Below are 14,465 nucleotides of genomic sequence, written 5' to 3' on the forward strand. Positions count from 1 at the left end.
TTGAGGCATGATGCTTTTCTGCCTACTTTTGCAGACTATTTTCAACAGCAGCTGCAGAAATCTTGATCCCACTCAGTTCAAACCAGACAGCCCTCCCGGATTTCTCTTTCTGTTCGCCTCTCTGAGTGCGGCTCGAAGTTTGCCAAATTGTTTTGATGTTCTTAGCAGATTCCATGTTTCTTTTGTATTTCATCAGCAAGTGGTTTTGTCTGGCTTTTAGTAGTTGGCTCTACTTAAGATGACCTTGTCAGCATGTTTTCAGCCTAAGGGAAGCTCTCTCCCATCCAACCCTACAGCCAGCTTTGTAAATTATAACTAATATCACATGTTTCTGCAGAACTAAATAATTATAGAGGAATTATAGATTGTTATATGCCTAGACAAAATGTGATCTTTTTTTTAGGAGGTATTAAATTAGTGAAGCCTTCATTTTCATCAAATGCAAGATCTCTGAATGTGGAATACTCTATATTCCTGCCACTTCATTGCATATCTCTTGGGGTAGGGTGAGGGGGAAGCAATGCATCAAGACATCATTTTTTTTCTATCTAAAATTAGCTTGCTTCAAGGAAAAATAATATCGCTGGATTACTGCCATACTGTCTGCCCAATCCCTCCTCTGAAAGCTAGGGTACAGCTCTCTGTGTACAAATTTATGTAGATTTTAGAGATCCTTGTTAGTTTATCAGTGTCTCTGTTTCTGTTTTTTGTCGCGTTTGCATTACATTTAGTCCACTTTTTCCTTGGTCATTTTTGGTTGTGTAGTGTAGCCTTTCATCACAGTACTCAACAATTGTAAAACTGAAATCATAATGCTCTGCAGTGTATGCTTGCATTTAATTCAATCTAATTTGCATTTATATAACTTTAAAAAGGATTTTGCTGGCCTAGAATTCTATTCCATTGTGCAACATTTGTGTGCTACTGAATAGTTTGACGGGAGGCAGTTGCTTTTCGGCGTTAAGACATGTTGTCATTTTTGACATGTAGATGGGAAAATTGGTTGCAGTTGTCTCTGCACATGGGTAGTTGTGCATGGACATAGCATGCAGTGAGCTTTTTTTTTGCTGCTACCTCTGTTTTTGGTTTTTTGTCTGTGGAGGCCACTCTACAATTTGACCTAACAACAAATGTGAAGACCTGTCTAGGCAATTCTGAGAAGGAATCTAGTATATTGACCTCTTGCTGGGTAGGGCCTCTGTAAACTGCCTTATCTCTCTCTCAGGATCTTCACTGGATCTCTGGGACTTCATCACTGTACTCTGGCCTGGTCGCATCTTTGTTCCTCCCCGCCTGATACTTGGTTACCATAAATTGTATGAAGTTTTGAGTAAGTTTTAACACAGTTGTGAAAGGGGCTGTTTGCCATTTCAGTTCTTAAGATCGTTTGAGCATTGTGTGCAAGTAGACAGATGTAGAATACAACCTGCCCTCTTCTGCCACCCTTTCTCCAATCCTAATCCCTTCCAACTGAACTTGTGCAGAGACTTCTCTAGCTATCTTATGCAATGAATTTTAGTGCTACGATGACTGACTTTGAGAACTTGTGATCATCTTCTCCTTGGATGGCATTGGAGAAATGAAGTATAGAAGGCCATGAGGTTAAAGATTTTCATGTCATGCTGTTCATTTCCTCCCAATGACCTATGTTGTCTTATGATTGGTCATTTTCGAGTTGTGAGATTTGTGTGCTGGTCTTGTGAATATAGTGCTATACTACTTACCTTTGTAAGATCTCTCTTGTAGACTCTGTCTCCAAAAGATTAGCTAGCAAGGATATTCTCTCACTCTCCACTCCATTCCTGGTTCCTTTTACTTACCAACTACTTCAAGCCTTGAGCTATGCGGTCCAGGTCTTGGGTAACTATCTTTCAGGATAAAATTTGGACAGTTTTTGATGACACAGCGAAGTTCCTGGCTCTTTCTATATGAAGACACTTGCTTTTCTCAGTGTTGGGAGGTTTTACATGATTTTGCACTTTTTTTTGACATCAAGGCAGCATTGGATGGCAGTGAGAAGCCATAATGTGATGGGCATGGAGGGAAAGCACTCCATTGATCGGAGTCCTGCCTCACACAGAGGAAGGTGAATGTTATTAAATGTCAATTAATTCAGCCCAGGACCCCACAACAAATGTTCCTCGAGGCCCATCCATCTTCAGCTGCTTCATCAATGATCTTCCATCATCAGGCCAGAAGTGAGGAGAATATACAATGAAGATTGTACAATGTTCAACTGCATTCACAATGTGGAAAATGAGGCAAACTATGATTACAGCAATAAGTTCTAGTCAACATTCAGGCAGAGATTCACAAGTAATTTGTAACACAAAGATACTCGGTATGACCAACTCCAATATGTGAGAGAGATGACCACCTTTTCTCAGTGCCATTATCATCTCCATGTCAATGAGATTTTGAATGTTGAGGGTTAGGATTAGGGTCCTACTACTTCCAGTAGTTTACTCTGGGTCCTTGTCCCTTGGAACTTATTGGTTCCATATTTAGGAGGAAGAAGGTGGTTATAGTATGTGCTTGCAGCCAATTCTTCTACCTCAAAATGTTAATCTCTTTCTGATAAAAGATACTTTGTTCAGTCTTCAAACCATATATGTTTGAAAACAGAAAAGAAATAAAAGAGGAGTTGACAGATGAGAGCTCTTTGAACCAGTGTCTCACTGGTATAATGAAAGGCAGCTCTGTCACATCAAAGGGGACTTTTTCCATTTTAGAAGTTGTAAGTTTGGTGTGTGTGTGTGTGTGTGTGTGTGTGTGTATACACACTTGCGTACACAAATTTTGCTTCTCCTACATTTGCCCTGTGCAGTGGTCCATTGGGGCTGTGTTGTATTCAAAGTGGCCTTTCATATTTAAATTGTAGAGATACCTCCCATCCATGGCCCACAGGTGTTGACTTTTTTGTTTATTAGTTCAAGTGCTGCCAAGCACCTTGTCTGATCACTTTAGTCAGTAGTACGCTACTCTCTCTACACTTCTCACTGCCTCAGAAAAGCAGCTAACTTAATCAATGACCCCTCCAACCCTAGACATCTTTGCCACAGGCAGCTGTGGAGGCCAAGTCTTTATGTATATTTAAGGCAGAGGTTGATAAATACTTGGTTGGTCAGGGCGTGAAGGGATACAGTGAGAAGGCAGGAGATTGAGGCTGTGAAGAAAATTGGATCAGCCATGATGAAATGGCGGAGCAGGCTCGATGGGCTAGATGGCCTAATTGTGCTCCAATATCTTGTGGTCTTACTCTATCTTCTCCCCCTCCCATGGGTCAGAAGATACAGAAGACTGTAATCTCGTACCACAAGACTCAAGGACAGCAGCTTTCTTACACTTTTAAGATTATTGAACGGATCTCATGTATGATATGATTGACTTTGGGCCTCACAATCTACCTTGCGCCTGATTGTCTATCTCTACTGCACTTCGTCTTTTGCTAACACCTGTATTCTGCATTCTGTTACTGGTTTTCCTTTGTACTATATTGGTGTACTGATGTGAAACGATCCATATGGAATGCATGCAAAACAAAAGTTTTTCACTGTACCTGTAAAAATAATAAACCAATTACAACCATGGATCTTTCTGAACTAAATATGGTAAAACTTTTGCTGATTCAACTGTTAACATAATAATGTGAATTATACAATTGTTTTTTATGTTTTTTTTCTAGATCAGGCAAAATATGATAAGAAGTCAACTTTTCACTGCATACTTCCCAGCTGCTAGAGTTAAGGACTTAATTTCTGGGGTTTCCAAGAGTGCAGTTTTCTAATAATAAAAATATTTTTTAAAATATTCTGAGATACAGGGAAGACTGCTGTAATTGTTTAACCCAAGGAAATTAACTGCTTGTATAGTCCTGTAAATTACTCCTCGACCTCCCTCTTTCCTTTAAAATCTCCCATCCACTACCACCAACCTCATAATTCCCATACCCTGCACTTCTCATTTCTACCTGCTCCCCAAGATCCGTACAGATGACTGTCCTGGTGAGCCTATTGTATCTGCCTTCTTCTGCCCCTTTGAACCCATGTTGACTCCACTTTGTCCCCCTGGTTCAGTCCTTTCCTACCTACATACATGACACCTCACATGTTCTCGATCAATTCAATCACCTTCAGTTCCCTGGCCCTTTCACTATGAACATCCAGTACCTACACACTTCTAACTCCCATCAATCTGCTTTCCGGACAACAAGCCTAATCAGTTCCCCTCCACTATAACTCTCCTGCAACTGGCGAAACTGGTCTTCACCCTCAACAATTTGTCTTTGGCCCCCTACCTTCTCCAAACTGAGGAGTAGCCATAGACACCCACAAGGGTCCCAGCTATGTCTGCCTCTTTGTCAGCCATGTAGAATAGTTCATGTTCCAGGCTTACACTGGTGATGTTCCCCAACTCTGTCTATGCTATATTGACAACTGTACTGGTGCTGCTGCTTACACCTATGAAGAGCTCATCAGTTTCGTTAATGTTTCTTCCAACTTCCAGTTTACCCTCAAAATTACTTAGTCTGTCACCAGAGATTGAGAAAGGGGAGAGAGGTATCAGAGATAGACAATCTATTGTTATCTTTTACAAACCTACTGACTCTCGCGGCTATCAGTCAGACTTCATGTCGATTTCTTTAACTTATGTTAATTTCTCCCCTCCCCCCCCCTTCTCCATTCACTGTTCTGGTTCTCCTCTCACCCCTTCTCTTCTCACTTCCCCTCTGCTTTTCTTCCATGGACCACTCCTATCAGATTCCTCCTTTTTCAGTCCTTCCCCTCTTCTACTTATCACCTCACAGTTTACTTCATGCTTCTTACCCCACTCACTTTCCCCCGTACCTGGTTTCATTATCACTTGCCTACTTGTACTCCTTAACTTTTTCCCCTCTTTCCCCCCCCCCACCTTTTTAATTCTGGCATCTTCCCTCTTCTTTTCCAGTCCTGATGAAGGGTCTTGGCCTGACACATTGACAGTTAATTCTTCTTGGATGCTGCCTGACTTACTGAGTTCCTCCAGCATGCCTGTAAGGAATTTGTACACTTTCCCGGTGATCGTGTGGATTTCTTCCATCTGCTGCGGTTTCCTCCCACGTCCAAAGACGTACTGGTTGGTGGATTAATTGGTCATTGTAAATTGCCCTCTAGTTAGGCTAGGGTTAAATCAGGGGCTTGCTGGGCGGCACAGATTGAAGGGCCAGAAGGGACTATTCTGCACTGTATCTCAATAAAAAAAATGAAATTTGCGTATGCTGCTCATAGTCAAAGAATTATTTTTGTAGAGAAGTTGTAGGAACTAGGGAGATTTTAATTTTGGATATATTATTTGAATTTAAAGCCAGAATTGATCATGGCAACAGTGTAACTACTGGATTGTCAACAAAAGTGTTCCCAGTTCTCTAATGTATAATACCGGTTTTTCAGTAGGTTACATTAACTGTTCTGTTAAATGGACTAAGAGGTTTGGAGACGGAATCTGTAGCTGCTGGCAAATTTCACTGTAAAATGGTGTCTTTGATAGAGTAGTGGGAATCTTTGATTGCTTTTCATTAACATTTTAGCCAGCATAATAAGCAGATTTCTAACAGGCAACACAAATTGGCAATTCTTTTGCCTTCAAATCTTCCCTCAGGCTTAAGGTACACTTCTCCTTCAAGGACGCTGTTCTTTTGATGCTTTCATGTTTGATGTTTAAAGAGTTCTGTTTTGAAAACTGAAAATGGTGGTGTCTCAGTAAAGTTACTGTTCACTTTTTTTTCTGTAAAGGGGGTAAATTCATCAAAGGAACAGCTTCAAAGGAATTGCAATCCAGACCCAAGCTGTTCACCCATCCCTACAATTGTGGCTGCTCTTGTGGAATTTCTGTGTTATTTTAACTTTATGAAAAAACTGAAGCCAACAAAAATGCCAATGCTTGTGGGTTTTGTAGAATTTTTGATTCAGCTTCTGCAGTTCAACAAAAGCATTGATTTAACCCTTTTATAGATTGTGGTAGCGTTTCTAAATTTTTGGGATTATGGTAATCATTTTTCACACAAATACGCCAGAATATTGGAAGAAATTTTAAAGTTTGATCACATTTTGTTTTGGGAGATGTTGTATGATACAAATGCAGCTAAAGTACTGAAGAAAATTTCATTTCTTTTGAGAAAATTGGCTAAAAGTCAGGAAACACATCACTGTTTCAGATTTGGAAATAGTGTGGGGTGGGGCGTAGTTGACAAATCAAGAAATAATGTCAGTTTGCTTTTGTATACCTATATTATGGCAGGAGAAGTTGATATTTGAGAGAGCTAAATACTTAATTTTGATCTCTTGGAGTTCAATTTGAAATTGTGGTAACTAATTTTCAGAAACGAGCAGGGTGGAGGAAGTGTTTTTAGAGAGATTGTTTAGAGTTCAGGATGTACAGTATTCCAAAAGGTGTAATGCTCACCCAAAGTACCAACTACTGCAGATAATGGAAATCTGAACATTAACAGGAACGATGAAAATACTGAACATGTTGGCACCATTTGAAGAGAGAGAAACAAGGTAGACATTGAGCTTGACTGGAGAAAGGACGCTTTTCAGTGGGTCAATTTTATGCATCCCATCAATGGACCAAGGAAGCACCTTTTCTTCTTTCAGATCTGCACAATATAAGTAATTCCCATCACGTCCATTGCAAGGTTATTAAGTTTCTGTCTTTCTTGAAACTTATACTAACCATTGCCAATTGCATATTGGAATTTGCTGAGGGTTGTAAAAACAATTAACTTGTTGAACCACACACATTGCAGAACACCTGTTAGGATAATAGTTCAGTTGGAAGTTGTTAACTGCAATAGTCCCAGCCAGAAGTCAAATTTTCGTGATTATTCTAATGTAGGTTAAATATAAGACATGCATTCTTTTTCAGGAACTAGACGGGTGTTGCTTGGTGCATGACAGGAGACGAGGATCGGAAGAAAGTACAGGGGCATGCTAGAACTTGCTGGTGTCTTGAACAAGAAAAGAGCTTTCTTAGTTGGTAACCAGTTCCATGCTAATAATGTGGTATGTACTGGCCAGTGCCTTTTTAACCATTCTGTGGGAAATGCAGAAAAAAAAGCTCTCAAGATGGTGTGTTGGGCTGCAGTGTTAACAATGAGATTTGATTATTTATTATTAATTTAACTAAGAATGGATTATGAATCAGCTTCCATCAGAGATGGGACCATGTGATGGAGATTGGTTTTATCTAGACTTGTTTCATTTGGATTATGATTACAAAGAATTAAATTTTTTTGTTGTTGGGTTAGACATGCAGGGAGCTGAATTGCAAGTTATTTTTCTGTGATTTGATCCAAACCTGATATTAAATACATCTTTTTGGTGCATGACAGAACTATTTTGAATTCATCTACTGGGTTCGTAATGAGTGGAAAAATAAGGATAATGGCAAAACAATGTTATTAATTATATGTATTTCACAAAAGGCTTTCAATTAAATTGTGAGTTATTTATCCATTATAACAACCCTGCTAAAGCTCTTTGGGCATTAGCCTTTTCTTTCAGTTATATTCCCTATTTTTGCTCCTATTACTAACTTGAACATAACTCAGACCTCAGCAAGTGCTGTTCTTGCAAATGAATTTCACTTAGTACATTTTTGAAAACGTTCTACTGTACTTGTGTTCCCTTTAAGATATAAAGGTTTAATTTGTTTTCTCAGCTTCACTCCTCCATTTCCATTTACTCCTGTTTTCTCCTCTTGGTTTCCAGTTTTCATGTAGCATTTTCTTTGTCTCTCTTTTTTAATTCCCTAGTATGATCACAGCTAGCTACCTGTTGGAGATTTTCTAGCACAGCACACACCAAACCAAACAGTGTGCTTTCCAATTATTACTTAAGCTTTCTAAAATGCATTGGCATGTCACATTGCCCAAAGCTCGTGAATGAAATCTGTTCCTTTGACTTTTCTAGATATATGTTCTGGGAGGGGCATCCATTTAAAATGGAGATACAGAGAAATTTCTTTAGCCAGAGGGTGGTGAATTCGTGGAATTTGTTACCACAGGCAGCTGCAGAGGCCGGGTCATTGGGTGTATTTAAAGCAGTGCTTAATATGTTCTTGATTGCACATGGCATCAAAAGTTATGGGAGAAGGCCGGGGACTGGGGCTTAGGAAGGAAAAAGGATCGGGTATGATTGAATGGCAGAGCAGACTCGATGGCCTAATTCTGCTTCTATGTCTTATGGTCTTATAATGGGCTAATATATTTTAAAAGTGTTGTGCATTAAGCCTAACGGTGTCCTCAGTGTATGCAGCGAATAGTCTAAAGTTTGGTGTATTTGCCCTCTACATTACTTCAGGAGAAGTGAAAACCTAGCAGAATGATTTCACTTGACTTGTCCAGTGATTTATTCTAAGAAGTTTAGAACTTGGTTGTTGAGCCAGAAAGCAGTTTAGTTTGTTTGTGGCTGAGAATTTCACGATTGAATCATTCAAGCTGTTTAGGGTTCCATGGTCAATCGAAGTACTACAGGATGAGACATTCTCTTCAGGGGAGAAACATTGCACAGAATTGTTTGGAATGCACAAAGGGAGCATGCATGCATGTGCTTTTGGATACAGTTTGATCGTGCACAATATATAACATCCTGTGACACAGTGACGAATGCTCTCTCGTATAACGCCCCACAATCGTTCCTGATTTCCTTTTACTTTAATTCCCTTTTCCCTCCCTTTCCTACTCAACCCCCTGCACCCCCGCACCCCCAACAGTGAAAGCAATCTTTCACAGATGTATGAAAGCTGCTAAATGATCTCACAACAATTTAGTGTATGCAGGATGCCACATCCCAGTGATGAGTTGGGTGTTGAATTCCATGCTGATTGTGCAATGCAGATACTAATACAGATGCACTGAATTATTTTTTCCACATCTTGGATGATGCAGTTCGCACTCCTGAAGTTGGATTTGGAATCAATATAGTGAAGCATGTTAATGGTATTAAAAGAAAAGAATTTTAACTAAAAAAAAAAGATACTAAAACATATGAGACTAGAAATTATGCAGAGTAGCTTGACCTTTTATGTGCATTGTCAGTGAATATTATCCATTGGGAAATTCGATCCTGGCCTACTTGCATACTACGTTTGCCTGGAGGCATGCCTGGTATATCGTCAGTCAGCATGTCGTGTACATTTGTCTCACTATATATTTTAACTGTGTTTAAAAAGTTAGAGAGGTGTAGATCTCTAATACTGGGACCAGTGTGACCCTTTGTATCAGGATTACCAATGGATTATTCCTTACAACTGCTTTAATATTTAATTAAATTGTTTTTTTGTAACTCAATTGCAATTCTTCTTGAAACTAATTAGTTTCAGCAATCGTAACTAATGTATGGGTAGTCAGCCACACATGCTATATTTAAAATTGTTACACAGTTTTTCTGACCTTTACATGGTTTAATTAACAGTCCACTGCATAATCCCTAGAATAATATGAATACATAATGCGTGTTTCAAATTATTTATTGTTCTAAATTGTTGCCTTAATTTGATTTCGTTATTGTGACATTTGACAAGTAGTTCCTATTTAGACTCTTCATTGAATACTTGTGAACTTGGAACCCACTGAATTGTACTACTATTGTGACTGGCATAATCATGCCAGGTTATAGGACATTGCTTCATGCTTTGACTTTGCCTAGAGTGTATTTTTTTGTGTGTCATAGTTGGCAGTGTGGATAACAGGAACAGGATCTTTCCCATGGGCTGGATGTGTCCTGATGAATGGTCTCGGCCTGAAACTTTGACTGTTTATTCCTTTCTTGTAGATGCTGCCTGACTTGCTGAGTTCCTCCAGCACTTTGTGTGTGCTGATCATAGCCAAGTATTATTTTTGTAGAGTGGTGATGGTTATGTCAACAAACACACCTTTATTACCAGTGGCATACTGTTATTCCTTATATGTAGGACTCCACTTGTAATAAAGGTAATGTCCTTTAACAATAGTGATACATTTTAGCAAGATCTCACACGGTATGCACAGGGGACCCAATGAAGATTGATAAAATGTGTGTAACTTCTTAGATTTCCATTGTCTGCTTTTAAAAAAAAACATTTCTCTTGCACTTCATTTTAATCCAATGGCAGGGAACCTGGTGATTGGAAACCTGTTATTGGAACTCCGTAGGGTTTGGTACGTACTTGTTTATATTAATGATCAAGGCTTCAAAGTAGGGGTACGATAAAGAAATTTGCCCATGATACGTAACTTAATTCTGCAGATAACTGGGAAGAGGATATCGATGATGTGGTAGGTTGACAGAAAATTGGCAGGTAGTGCCCCTAGGGAGGTGTGCAAAGCATGGGATTGCACGTCAGAGCACACACACACATGAAACAGAGGGGTATCGAAGTATGTTGCAACAGCACATTTGAGATAGTGAGACTGTTCAATAAATTGGTTCAAATGATATTGTTTATTAGTTAAACTACAGGATTTGAAAACAAGAACACAATGCTCAGTTATGCTGGAGGCCATGGCTTTAAGGTGAAAGGGGGAATGTTTCATGCCAATGTGTGACGCAAATATATCTGCACAGAGAATGGCAGGTATCAAGGGAGGTGGTGAAAGCAGATCTGATGGCAACATTTATGAGGCATTTAGATTGGCAGGTGGAACAGCAGGAAATATGGGAATGGAAAAACTGTGCAGGAAAATAGGGTTAGTTTTGATTAGCAGCACATTCGGCTGAAAGGCGAGGACACAAAATGTTAGGCCAGGCAGCATCTATGGAAAAAAAGTAAACAGGCAACGTTTCAGGCCAAGAAGCTCCATCAGGACGGCGGGGGGGGGGGCGCGGGTGGAAGATGAGAAATTAGATCAAGAAGGTAGTGAGGGGAGGAAGAAGTACAAGGTGGTAGGTGATGGGGGGGGAAACCAGGAGAAAGGGAGGGGTGAAGTAAAGAGCTGGGAAGTTGACTAGTGAAAGAGATAAAGGGCTGGAAAAGGGGAAATCTAAAAGGAGAGGGTTAAAGACCAGGGAAGAAAGGGAAGGGTAATGAGCATTGGAAGGTGGTGATGAGCAGTTAGGGAGATGAGGTGAGAGAGAAAGGGGAATGGTGAAGGGGGAGCAATTACCAGAAATTTGATCAATCGATGCCTGGCCTGCTGAGTTCCTCCAAGATTTTGAGCGTGTTGCTTGGATTTCTTCTCCTCAGTTCCTATGCTGCATTGTTCTCTGTTCTGTATCCATTTCAAATAAAATGAAAATGCTCAAAACACCTAACAGACCAAGCAGTGTTTATTGAGAGAGAAACAGAATTAAAATTTCATCACTTTATAAAAGCCTGGTGTTGATAATTGTAACCATAAAACTATCAGGTCATCACAAAGGTTCTGATTTCCTTCAGGAAAGGAAAGGTGGCAGTTTGCTTAATCTAGCCTGTATACGAGTCCAGGAATGGTCAACTCTTACTTCCTCATTTTTGGGTACACTAGAGAGGGGCAATAAATAATGGCAGTGGGAACAATGTAAACAAATATAATCTGAGCTTTCTGATTATTCATATATCTATCTATACATCCAATTCTTGAACTATCCATGAACTCAGGGGAACTCATTTGTACTTTTTTTTTGGTGTGAGGGTCACTGGGGGGGCTACATTGGTAATATTAACATTTTTATGTCTTGTACTGTACTACTGCTACAAAACAAATTCCATGACGTGTTAATGATAATAAATCTGATTCTGGTTGTTGGACAAATAGACGTCAGCCACGAGAAAGAAAAAAAAAACACTGTGGGCTCTTTCTTAGATATTGTAATTATTGTCTCTACAAATAGACAGGGCTTCTTTTTAACATTGCTGCTCAGTTTTAATTTTTAGTCTGAAAAATGCACTGAAGACTTGCGATGAGGTTTTAAGCAGTGTTTTCCACACTCGCATAATGTACTTCAACTGCCCAAATTGACGCTCTGTACTGGACCTGGCCTGTGCCCCATGAGCAATGGGTGTGTGCTTTTCAATGTACTGCAGGCGCCTGTGTTATGGTTGCTTTTCAAAACATGGCGCATCACTCACTACTTAAATGATCAAAATATTCTTCAGTTTTAATGTGCTTGAAAGCATTTAACTGAAAAAAGATTTTAAAACATTTATAATTAAGTGTTTTATTTTTTTTTTAAAGTGTGCACATGTGGATGGATGGGTGTAGACTAGATGCCATTGTCCTGTCAAGCCCCTTGGGCTGAATCAGGTCCAGAACCATATGTCGTCCTGAAGGTGAGTCTGGGGCACAGCAGTTGCTCAGATGTGCCTGCAGCTAACAAGAAGTTTACTACACAGCAGCTGCCTAGCCATTAGTTTGATCCAGCTCTCCTCCTGTAAATACTTCTGATGGTGGTGAGGGTTGTGTCCATGACATATCAGGCAGAGTCCAGTACTTACTGCAGCTTCTTGCATTCTTGCACATTCAGATCACCATACCATACCATAAGGCAACCAGTCAGGGTACTTTCAACAGTACATCTGTAGAAACTTGTTAGCATACTTGGTGACAACTTGAACCTTCTTAACCTCCTTAAAAACAAAGTAAGGATATTGGTATGCTTTCCTTATTGCATCTCTATGCTGGGCCCAGAGGAGGTCCAGCATTTAAAGCTGCTCACCATCTCATCACCGATATAGACTGGTGCATGTTGGACCTCCTTTGCCCTTCCTCAAATCAGCAATCATTTCTTTAGTTTTGTTGAGTTTGATCAAAATGTTTCTTCAGCCTTTCTTGACATATAATTATTGACATTGCTTGGATATTATCCTTGTTTGATTGAGTTTATTTTTAAAGCAGTGACCACGGGGATTGGTAACTGCAGACAGTAAACATTGTTGACATGGACTTCAACAAACAAGATCTGGAAAGGTCCCACATGGGGATCTGATCTGGAAGTTTAGATTGCATGAACTAACTAATTGAATGCAAAATGGGCTTGGTGGACAGGGTCAGGATGATAGTGGATTTTCAGATTGGAGACTTGTGACTAGTGATGTGCTGCAGGCGTTCGTACTGGGTTCCCTGTTGCTTCTTATGTACAGTAAAGATTTGGGTGAGAATGTATATGATGTAACTAGTAAGTTTGTGGATGATACTGAAATTAGCGGTGTGGTGTACAGTGAAGAAGGTTGTCTAAGGTTACAACAGGATCTATACTAACTGGGAAAGGGGACAAAGGAATATCAGGTGGAATTTAACAGACAAGTGCAAAGTGATGTTGTTTTAAAAATTAAACCAAGGCAGGTCATGTGCAATGGATGATAGGGCCCTGCAGACTGTTGTAGAAGAGAGCAATCGAAGGATATTTCAAAGTAAGTTTATTGTCAAGGTGTAGGATTTTGGGAAGCTGAAGGGTAACAATAGAGATTAAATTAGCCGCCTTTGTCACATGTACATTGAAATATGCTGCGAAGTGCATTATTTGCATCGAGAATGTGCAGCGGACAGTCCGCAAATGTTGCCATTCTTCTGGCGCTGAAATAGCATGCCCACACCTTATTAACCCTAGCCCGTACTTTCTTTGGAATGTGGGAGGGAAACCCACGCAGTCACAGGGAAAATGTGCAAACTCCTTGCAGACAACAGTGGGAAACGAACCCGATCATCCATCTGGTGCCATAAAGAAACTATGCTACCATGCCATCCTCATGATTTCATGAGATTCATAAAGTTTGAAGGGGCATCAGTGGTGGATCATTGCTGCCTTTCTCCCAGTTAGGGGGAGTCTAAACCTAGAGGGTGCACCTTAAAGATGAGAGGGAAAAAAAAATTAAAAGCGGTTTGAAGAGGCATTAATTGCACAAATGCTGACATGTATATGCAACAAGCTGCCAGAGGAAGTGGTAGAGGGAGTACAATTATAACATATTGTAGAAGGAAATACAATGTTGGAAAGTGTATGGTTCTGCACTTTGGCAGAAGAAATAAACGGGCAGACTATTATTTAAATGGGGAAAGAATTCAAAGTTCTGAGATGTAATGGGACTTGGGAGTCCTCGTACAGGATACCCTTACGGTTAACCTCCAGGTTGAGTCGGTGGTGAAGAAGGTGAATACAATGTTGACATTCATTTCTAGAGGAATAGAGTATAGGAGCAGGGATGCGATGTTGAGTCTCTATAAGGCGCTGGTGAGACCTCACTTGGAGTACTGCGGGCAGTTTTCATCTCCTTATTTAAGAAAGGATGTGCTGACGTTGGAGAGGGTACAGAGAAGATTCACTAGAATGATTCCGGGAATGAGAGGGTTAACATATGAGGGACGTTTGTCCGCTCTTGGACCGTATTCCTTGGAGTTTCGAAGAATGAGGGGAGACCTCATAGAAACATTTCGAGTATTGAAAGGCATGGATAGAGTGGATGTGGCAAAGTTGTTTCCCGTGATGGGGGAGTCTAGTATGAAAGGGCATGACTTAAGGATTGAAGGG

At 40.1% G+C, this 14,465-nt stretch overlaps 1 protein-coding gene across 3 annotated transcripts in view; it reads left to right on the top strand.

The window, feature by feature from the left end:
• Positions 1 to 14,465, top strand: part of LOC134350514 (tyrosine-protein phosphatase non-receptor type 14-like) — a 263,210-nt gene that overhangs the window by 46,617 nt on the left and 202,128 nt on the right. The window contains exon 2 of one of the 3 annotated variants that reach the window (XM_063055788.1): positions 6,907 to 7,043. The exons of the other annotated variants lie outside the window; for them this stretch is intronic. The gene's annotated coding sequence lies outside the window, so the exon portion shown is untranslated. The remainder of the gene's footprint in view (positions 1 to 6,906; positions 7,044 to 14,465) is intronic. 3 annotated transcript variants of the gene reach the window in all.

The sequence above is a fragment of the Mobula hypostoma genome, chromosome 8, assembly GCF_963921235.1.
Source record: "Mobula hypostoma chromosome 8, sMobHyp1.1, whole genome shotgun sequence".
Classification (NCBI taxonomy): domain Eukaryota; kingdom Metazoa; phylum Chordata; class Chondrichthyes; order Myliobatiformes; family Myliobatidae; genus Mobula; species Mobula hypostoma.